Genomic DNA, 10056 nt, shown 5'->3' on the forward strand with positions numbered 1-10056 from the left:
TGCAGTTAATATATGTAAGATGTATTCTGACAGTAGTTCACATTTAAATGAAATGATATACGTGTAGGGAAAATGACGGGAGACAGAAGAAACCACACTTAATTGGCCGAGAGTATGAAATGTGAATCTGGAAAGAACATAGCAATTAGTAATGCAAATGTTGGGACAGTGACACAGAACACATAATTCAGCAACCTGGACTGGTTTTTGGAATCTGGCCATGACAGAAAGCCATAAATGAGTGATTATGAAACTGTTCTTTGTCTTCTAAAGCAAGATCTTTTTTGTTTTTTTTTCATCCCAACAGAGAAGACATGTGTCAGAAACTGATGGCCCAGGCTTATCTGTGAGCAATGTATCTCTGAGATCTGAGAAACCTATAGGTGAAGAATTCAGTAAATTTGCTTTGCATCTAATGTCGTAAACAACAGAAGTTAGTTCTTGTGATCTGGAAATGACTAAATAAGGCGAGGGTGAACAGGAAAGAACACCAAGCCAGGACTTGAAACAGTCTAATGTCTAATCAGTCCAATGTCTAATCCAATGCTGAGTGTGACTTTTGATGAATCATTTCCTTCCTGAACCATACTATCCCAAGGAACCAAATAAAATAAGTAATTTCTCAACTGTCTTCCAAGGTTTAACATTCTTCGCAATCGGTGATTCCTGAAAATATATGTTTGGCCTCGTTTCCTCCATCTTTTGAAGATAATAATGGTGACACAAATTGTGAAAAGGAGACCATGTCAACTAGTAAAATAAAGTGAACAGTTCAAACTTGCCTCTGAATGTCAAGGCCATGGGATGTTCTTGTTGTTGACTCTGTCATTTTACTTCCCCTGGAAGCACCCATTTCTAGTCACATTGATAGTGCTGTCCAGCTGCCTGAATGGTTCAAGAGTGGCCCAAGGGCAGAGTTTTAAAAGAACCAGTTGGACTAGAATTCACATTGTCTTCTCATTGTCCTCATGAATTCCTTAGAGAAATGGGGAAGTGGAGGAGTATGGCATCTCAAATGATTCTGGATAAATGGACATGGAGTAGGTCATAATAGAAAGAAAGAAAAGAGATCTAGGAGACAGGCTTTTCTGGAGGAGGGTCCCAGGTATAGTTGGAATGAGGAAATTGAGCTATACAGGCATGATCAAAATATATTGCATACACATATGAAATTTTCAAAGAATAGGAAAAAGGTATAAAAATGATATTCTGCTCCCAGTCTCTGCCAGAGTCCAGAATATTTCGACTTCAAGTGAGAGTTTACTGAGTGGATACTGCGGAAGACCTTAAAACACTTTGTGATGGGGACTTCAGTAGCCACTACCACCAAAGTTATATGCAGAAAAATAAACGCCTTTCAGATAATTCATTTCAATAGAATTTATATGACAATCCTAGTGACTATAATCATCTCTAAGTATGATTTTCTGCACAATTTAGTCTGGAATGGAAAATTGAAAATGGAAAAGTAAGGAAAGTTGTATTTTCATGAAGATATTCACAATTAATGCCACAGGAGTGAAATTCCTATATGTTTAAATGTCAAGGTGAAGACAATGCTAATTTGACCTTCAGTTTTCATGTGCAGGCTTTTGCGGTTTGGGTTGGATAAAGAGAAGAACACCTTTTATTCCCGCAGGCTTTTAAAGCCTGCCTTTAGTAGTCACAGTGTGTCTTCTTTTTGTGATCAGGTTTTACAGTCTCCTTTATCAATTGTAAGAGGTGTGGAAGGCTAGTTTATATCTTTCCAAGGGACATCTGGGTCAACAGGTTGAAAGAACTTTGGAAGTTATTTGTATCTTTGTCAGTACCTTCATTGTGTGCGAATCGCTGGAGCTTGTGTGTAAACTACCTTTGAATAAGAGGCAGAAAATGGAATTTATCAGGGGACAATGCCCTTTGTTTATAAGGAGCAACAAAAGATGAATAAAAGGACACAGCCAGTCTTCTGTGTTTAGTGTCCTATTTTTTCCAGATAAAAAGGAGGATAATATTCAATCTTGATTGTGCACCAAGGCCTTGCTTACTTAAAGGAGATGGAGGATGGAGAGAAATGAAAAGAAAATAAAGCAGCCAATACGTTCCTGAACTGTGACTTTTAGCAGCAGCATTTAAAGAGTAACCAACACATTTGTGTGTGTGTGTGTGTGAGGCTTATCCATTACACGTGCAAACACAATCTGATTAGTATTTGTTATGAGCCTGTCCTGTCTGCTTTTATTACAGACATTACCTTCAGATGTGGGGCCACGACAGCTATTAAATCAGGAATCTTTAGCTATTGTTTGTAATAAATGTCAGCAGGGCTGAACTGAAGCCAGCAGGAAATGTTCAGGGCAGAAAACACACTGACATTCATTCATGCAAATTTGTACCTCTGGTAGAATTAATCATGAAGATGGAGAGGAGCACCTCCAACGTATTTACATTACTAGGGTGGCCACTTCCCTTCTTCCTGAGTATGAGAATTATAACAAACAGAAAGCAATCTGTTGACAAATCGTTCTATGTAAAGTGCAGTCAGTGAGATTAACTTCCAAGGCAGGGATATCTGGTACATTGTGGATTACCCCTCCTTCATCTACATTGGCTCTGGCCCACTGAGGCTGCTTGGTGGTGTCCTTTTTCACCCTTAAAAGGCACCTAGATTTAGGATGCTCATAATTCTTCCCTCTTAAAATCACAGTGATACTGTAGAGACTAGTTCATGCATCTTGCTGAACGTTGGGCTAGCCCTGCCCCATATAAATTGTAGTGTTTAGAGTCACTGAGAAGAGATGACAGTGGGAACTGGGCTTTTGAACCATTTAAGTTATTGCCATTTACAAGGACAAGAAGGGTTTAATTCCTTTCAGTGTGCCTATGTGTAAAGTGAGATAAAAGAATCCATACAACTGAATCATTTAATAGTTTCAGAGAAATTTGCAATCACAACATCAAGCATGCCTATAGGACTGACTCTCAAGGAGTATCACCTAAAAATAGTAAAAACTAGTAAGATAAGAATGGGGCTCAGCGAGTAAAATGGTTGCCCGAGTTTTAGTCCCAAAACCATGTTAAAAGCTCTGCATTCCATCCTTCTGTGGTCCTGGTGGGAAGTTGAGAGAGAGCCAGGATAATCCCAGGTTACTGACCAGCCAGACTTACTGATTGGTGATCTCCAGGTATGTATAGAGATGCTTCTCAAAAAACTAAGATTATCAGACATGGAGGGATTTATCTGACTTTCACAAGCATACAATGCACAAACACACAAAAACAGAAACACACAAATCAAACACACAAATGCAAATACAGAGAGAAACATATGAATATACAAAAACACAAATACACAAGCATAAGCACACACCAATGAGTAGATACCAGAAGATTTTAGAAATGTTTTTCAAAAGGTGAGAGGAAAAAGTAATTCATATCTTTTATTTTTGCTCATTTTCTCATCGCATGAAATTATTGGCTAGAAAACAGAAGCCGATGAAAGGAGCTGACAGAAAAATTATAGGAAAGTGCAAACATATTAATTATTCTTGTATTTTATTACTATGATTAGGGGAAAAACATGGAGAGCATGAGCTAAGAATATTCTTCAAGAACTTGTTAACACAAATGCTTTCTAAAATCATATACTAATATTTACAAAAATCAAGGAAAATATTCTAAAATGTTTTGTGTATTATAGAAGTCGGTGTGAAGTGATGAATTTCCTAAATAGTGTCTTTTCTTTCTTTTTTGCACTTAATCATGCACCTTTTTACAGGATGCGTATTACCAACAAAGACAGTTCTCTTCCTAATTCCAGTTTCTGATAGGGTTGTGTTTATCACACTAACTTTCTTAGCGTGGGTGTTAGGAGGGTGTCTTAACAAGTTGCATTAAAGGGGCATTTCTGCTGATGAAATGAAAGCTATTCTCTCTGTGTATAGAAAATGAGGTGAAAGGTTTATTCTAGAATTAGAGAAATCAGTAGTGGCATCAAGGTGAAGGGTGGGAGCCTGTTTTCACCTCTGGGATGTCTTAAAAACAAATAGAGAACTAGAAAATCTTAAACAGTTTTGGGGATTCTCGGATTTCCAAAGAAGAGACATTCTGCTTTTAAAACAATCTCCTTAGGCATCAATTCCATGTCTCAATCCACAAACAGTTTATAGAATTTATAATGACACATTTGAAAACTAGATCAGATGATATAAATCAACGGTGACAGCAAACATTTCTTAATAAGGAAGATTGGACAGAAGATATTTCCACTGCAGAAATATAGACTATTTGGACTTTTGTCATTACAAAACCCACATTAGACTTTGTGGGCTTTAGGTTTATTTTTTATTTTGTTTTTGGTTGTTTTTTTGAAACTCACTATGCATCTCTGGCTAGCCTAAAACTGTTTTGTAGACTAGGCTGGCCTTGAATTCTAAGAGATTCCCCTGCTTCCTGAGTTAATGGCACATGTCATCAAGTCTGACTCCAGTCAGACCTTTAACTTTAGCTTCATAATGACCAAGGTTATTAGAAATATAATTCCTATGTGACTAGATTAATTCTTATGTGATGAGAACTCTCAGAAAAAGTGGTGGTGGTCCTCGTTGTCGTCATCCTTGTCATCATCACGGTAGCTGTAGTAGAAGAAGCTGCTACAAGTCTTGACCATATTTAAGATTTAGGGAGGATATATACAAAAGAAACTTTAGATCTTGGGACTACCATATAGTTTTCCTATCTCAAATTACTGCTGCCATTTCTTTTTTGTTTTCATGAATTCAGTTTCAAGTAAAGTCCTTTCAGACTTTACCCAAAAACAAACAAACAAATAAATAAATATTTAAAGCTTCATTAGATTGTGACTTAGGCATTTTCAGACGATTTTTTTTTGTTTTCTGCTTCTTCCTTTTTGTTCCCCCCTCTCCTGTGGTCACTCAACCCTGTAGCCTCATTTTCACGCCACATGAGACGTTTTGACTCGCCCCTTTCCTTTTCACATCTCACAGCTTGTTGTCTAGCGTCATTCTTTATATCCACGCTCACAAGCCCTTATTTGTGTGCATATAAACATTAAAAATTAGGATACACATATGAAGAAAAAAACCAATGGTACTTCTCAATGTTGATGAGGCTTTGGGGAAAGAAGAGCAATCATCAAATTCTAGTGAAAGTGTAATCAAATACAACCACTAAGGATAGAGCATTGGATGACCCTAAAAAAAATAGAGTTACCACAGGACCCAGCTACCACCCATAAGCATGTGCCCAGAGGACTCTGCTTCCTACCACAGAGAGACTTGCATGTCTAAGATTATTGATAGGCTAGTCACAGCAAGAAAACAGAGTCAACTTTCTTATCCAGCAACAGAAGAACGGAGAATGAAAGGGAGGCATATATACAGAATGTAATTTCACCCAATGTGCAATGTGAAGGCAAGCAGATGTAACTGAACCTGAACTTCCACCAGCTCTGTTGTCTGTCTCTCAAGCACTCTCGTTACTGTGATAGCTACTACTGGTGTTCTCTGGTTGAATAAAAAGTTAACCCCGAGATTCCTTACAGTAGATGCAAATGATAAAATGAGATGAGACCTTTATGTTTTTGTCGTGTAAGAAGGATTTTATGAAAGGGACAATGAATCAACCTTCATATAAGAAGAAACTTCAAATAGTTGTGTTTGAAATCACATTGGCTTTGAGGATAGTCACTTTCAGATGGTCACCTGGCTCAGCGCTGTTATTAAGAGGCTCATCTCACTATCCACCTCATCCATTGGGGTGCTGATGTAGAGTGTGCATTTCCTTTCAAGTTCATTGGTTTCCTTGAACCTTTGATTTTAAGCAATATAATAAACCACTGTGTCTTTTAAAATGGATCAGTTTCAGTCTGACGTAGCTATTCTATATTCCCACTTTTCATTCTTCTGTCACATTTTTCTTAAGTGTGATTGTGAAATTTATGTGACTGCAAGGCTGGGCCACAACACCCAGAAATAATGAAAGATTATTTTAGATTTTTCTGAGAATTTTTTGGGGGGAGGGGAGTGAGATCAACATTTTAAGATCTGGAATTTGTGTAAAGTACATCATTCCCTATAGTAAAGGTAGAGTTTTCCCAACTAGTTGAATACCTGATTAGACCAGAGGACTGACCTCTGCAAAAAGCATCCTGGTAGCAAATGGATTGTGGTACTTGAGAAACAGCCTTGGCTATTCTTTGGTATCTAGCATGCTAGCCCTCCCTTTAGATTTGGATTTAGCAGACTCCTTAATCCTGTAAGTTATTGTTTAAACTAAACCTCTTTCTTCACACAACTACAGACATTTTATTGATTTTCTGCTTTGCTGGAGAACTTGGAATAAAGATAATGTGATGTGCTTTCTAGAGCCTGGTTTCCCTGGTGTGAACATGAATGATGAGAAGAATTCAACTTGAGACATTTGTGGGAGTATGTCCTCAGTGACAATAGGAGACATAGAAAGGAAGGTCCTCTCTTTGCTCTCAACTTGGTCGGATTTTTCTGACACCAGAAAAAAAAACTCTGTGCAATTTAAATAATGGGAGAAGGTATTGGAGGGAGTCATGGCAGTATGCTTGGATGGCTAAGCAGGAGGCTAAAAACTCTGGGTATTCAAGTGATGATGTACTTAGGAGTTCTAAATAAGGCCATCTAAGATCCTGGAGTTCAAAACTTCTTGACATAAAAGATAACTGTACAGCTTAAATTAATTCTAGTTAGGTGTTAATTTTATTTTCTGTGAATATTCCTTATGGATGGTTTTGACTATAATAGATGTTACCAAGAAGTTGAATTAATGGAGCTCCTATGTGTGGTTAATAGGTATCGATGATTAGATCAGGTTACAGTGTCACAGAAACATGAGTCCTAGTGTTTAACCTAGGACTAAACATTAGGGAATAATGAATACTATAAGGTGCCTGACTGGTTATAATTGGTCTAAAGAGGCAAATATTCAGTCTCTATTGATTGTCCCATTGAAAAGTTCAACCTCAGTACTGTATTTTTAATAAAAAAATGAAAAATTGTGAATTTTTCTGTGAAATTTCATGATTTTTGAAGGCTAATGTGATATTTAATTTTTTATTCCTTAACCCTTGAATTTTAAATAAATCATAAATGTTACAGTAAGCACATGAATTCTGAGAAGTGGGACTGACCATGCCACCCAAGGAATATTTCTAGTTGTGATTCAAAAGAGCTCACTAAGATAATAAAAGATTTATAAACTGGATATGGTGATATTATATAACACGTTATAGTAATATTAAACTGTAGTAGGAGATCATTCCCAGATGCCCAGACACAAATAGTCACACAGAAATTATATTGATTACAACACAGCTTGGCCAATAGTTTAGACACATTCCTGGCTAACTCGTACATCTTAAATGAACCCTTTTCTATTAATCTGTGTATTTGTGTATTAGGCTCTGGTCTACCAGTAATGTATTAGACTGTGACCTACCGATAAGGTTACAGTGGTCCACTGTCTTTCTCCATCAGCAACTACACGACATCTCCCTGACTTTGCCTACTTTCTCTCTTCTTCTCTTCCAGCCTCACTATATTCTGCCCTGCCATAGGTTGAAGCAGCTTCTTTATTAACCAATGGTAATAAAACATATTCACAGCATACCATACAGAGGGGAATCACACATTACTTCCTATTTTCTAACTAAATAAAAAGGAGGGATTTAACTTTTGCATAATAAGTTATAAATACAAAACAGTTATCAAGCAAAAGCTGTAGTTACAAGATTTAGTCCATTTGCATTTAGCAAATTAAGGAAAATATCATCTATCCTATCTTTGTGAGTCTAAAGTTTTATATCTGATTTTTTATCATAACTAAGGAAAACTATAACTATAGATGTCTGTCTTCAACTCTTCAAAGACCTCAGAAAAATATAATATTACCTAAGTAAGTAGAAAGTGCCTTGTATGCAACTTCCAAAGTTCTAGAATTAATGGAGATTTATCACTGCCTGGACAGTTGGTGTAGGAGGTCCTTCTGTCTATGTGTTGCTTTCATTGGTTAATAAAGGAACTGCTTTGGTCCTATAGCAACATTTTAGGGGAACAGAGCTAGGTGGGGAAAACCTAACAGATTGCTGGGAGAAGGAAGACAGAGAGAAAGATGCCATAGAGAGGCCAGAGTAAGACATGCTGAATCATTGCCAGTTAGCCACTGCCATGTGATGATATACAATTTACTAGAAAAAGGTTAAACTAAGATGTAAGAGTTAGCCAATAAGTAGTTAGAGCTAATGGGCCAAGCAGTGATTTAAGAAATACAGTTTTTGTGTGTTTTATTGGTTCTAAGCAAGCAGGGCAGCCAGGAATAAACAAGTAGCGTGATCCTACAAATTGGGGCCCAATATGAGTTTAATGATGTGGGAAGTCCTCCTGTCTATGTGTTGCTTTCATTGGTTAATAACGGAACTGTTTGGGGCCTATAGCAGAGTTTTAGGGGAATAGAGCTAGGTGGGAAAAACTAAATGGAATGCAGGGAGAAGAAAGGCAGGGAGAGAGACACCATGGAGAAGCCAGAGTCAGACATGCCAAATCTTTTCCAGTAAGCCACTGCCACATGGTGATAAACAGATTACTAGAAATGGGTTAAACTGATATGTAAGAGTTAGCTAATAAGAAGTTAGAGCTAATGGGCCTAGCAATGATTTAAGGAATATAGTTTCTGTGTGATTTTTTGGTTCTAAGCTAGCCAGGTGGCTGGGAACAAACAAGCAGTCTGCTACTACAGACAATCACCCAAAGTTTTTTGTAACATTGGGACATCCATCTTCAGCCTACAAGCTTATAGTATCTAGCAGACTTTTCTATGAAGCAGGAAGTTTGAAAGAGTGTTTCACCTATATTGGCAGAGTTCATTAGTTGCTTTCTTCTCTATCCTTCAGAAGAATATCTGGCAGTTTCTTCTGTGAAGCAGGAACCCTCAAGGAACATCCTGTCTTTTGAAAAGTTCAGTAGTCACTTTTCTGTGGGTCCTGCATGTCCAGTTCATACAGCATATCATAAAGTAGTCCAGGCAAGAACAGCTGCTTGTTCAAATGGGAAGCCTTGCCACATCAAAGGTCAATTCCATAATGAGATTTTCATTGCCCACCATCCTTTTTAAGTAAATTGGTACTGCCAGAAGCAGACAAGTCTCACTGTTGAGAAAAGTCTAAGTTCTTAAAACATTTTAAATGCCATATTGTGCAGGTCTTGGAAAGGGTTGAATAATACCTATGCATTTGAGATATATCCCTGTACATTTAGAAAAATCTTGCTAACAAGACTACAAGTTTGACTATTAAAAATTACCATCTATTAATCTGTAATTTAAATTATACATTACATTTTTAAATGAGCTGCACAGAGAGAATTCCTTAAACAAGAGGAGAAATGCATATGCAGTTTTACAAATCAACCTTAAATTTATATCACTAGACCAAAGTCTGTACTAGTATAAAGTATTCATTTCTATATCACATCCTTTTTTAAATGAAAATAAACTTTTATAAACAGTCATTTTGGGAATTTGGGCTTAGTGTTTGAGATTGCTTTCTGTAAAATGAGCAGAGGGCTACGTTCCTGCCCAACTTACGACTCGCTTTACCCGAAATCATTACACGGAAACTGTATTCTTTTAAACACTGCCTGGCCTATTAGTTCTAGTCTCTTATTGGCTAACTCTCACATCCTGACTCAACCCATTTCTAATAATCTGTGTATCACCACGGGGTAGTGACTTACTGGGCAAGATTCAGCATGTCTGACCTGGCAGCTTCATGGCGGGTGACTCTCTGCCTCTGCCTGACTCTGCTTCTTTTTCCCAGCATTCTCTTCTGTTTACTCCACCCACCTATGTTCTGACCTATCAGGCCAAGCAGTTTCTTTATTAATTAACCAATGAAAGCAACACATAGAAAAAAGACCCACCTACATCAACTTTCTGTTGATAGTTCGGCAAAGTATTCTTAGGGTTCATGGAGACTTATCAGGGGGTCTTGTTCTATCAAAACCACATTAGCCTGGAAGGATCCATAGGTTC

General features: G+C 37.4%; 1 long non-coding RNA gene across 2 annotated transcripts in view; it reads left to right on the plus strand.

Moving 5' to 3' along the window:
* LOC125405535 (uncharacterized) overlaps positions 1–781 on the plus strand; it is a 133966-nt gene extending 133185 nt beyond the window's left edge. For both annotated transcript variants that reach the window (XR_007233600.3, XR_015003866.2), the window contains exon 5: positions 308–781. This is a non-coding gene — a long non-coding RNA (uncharacterized LOC125405535). The remainder of the gene's footprint in view (positions 1–307) is intronic.
* Positions 782–10056: the final 9275 nt, after the last annotated feature.

This window comes from Myodes glareolus, chromosome 1 (genome assembly GCF_982192425.1).
Source record: "Myodes glareolus chromosome 1, mMyoGla1.1, whole genome shotgun sequence".
NCBI classification, from domain to species: Eukaryota; Metazoa; Chordata; class Mammalia; order Rodentia; family Cricetidae; genus Myodes; species Myodes glareolus.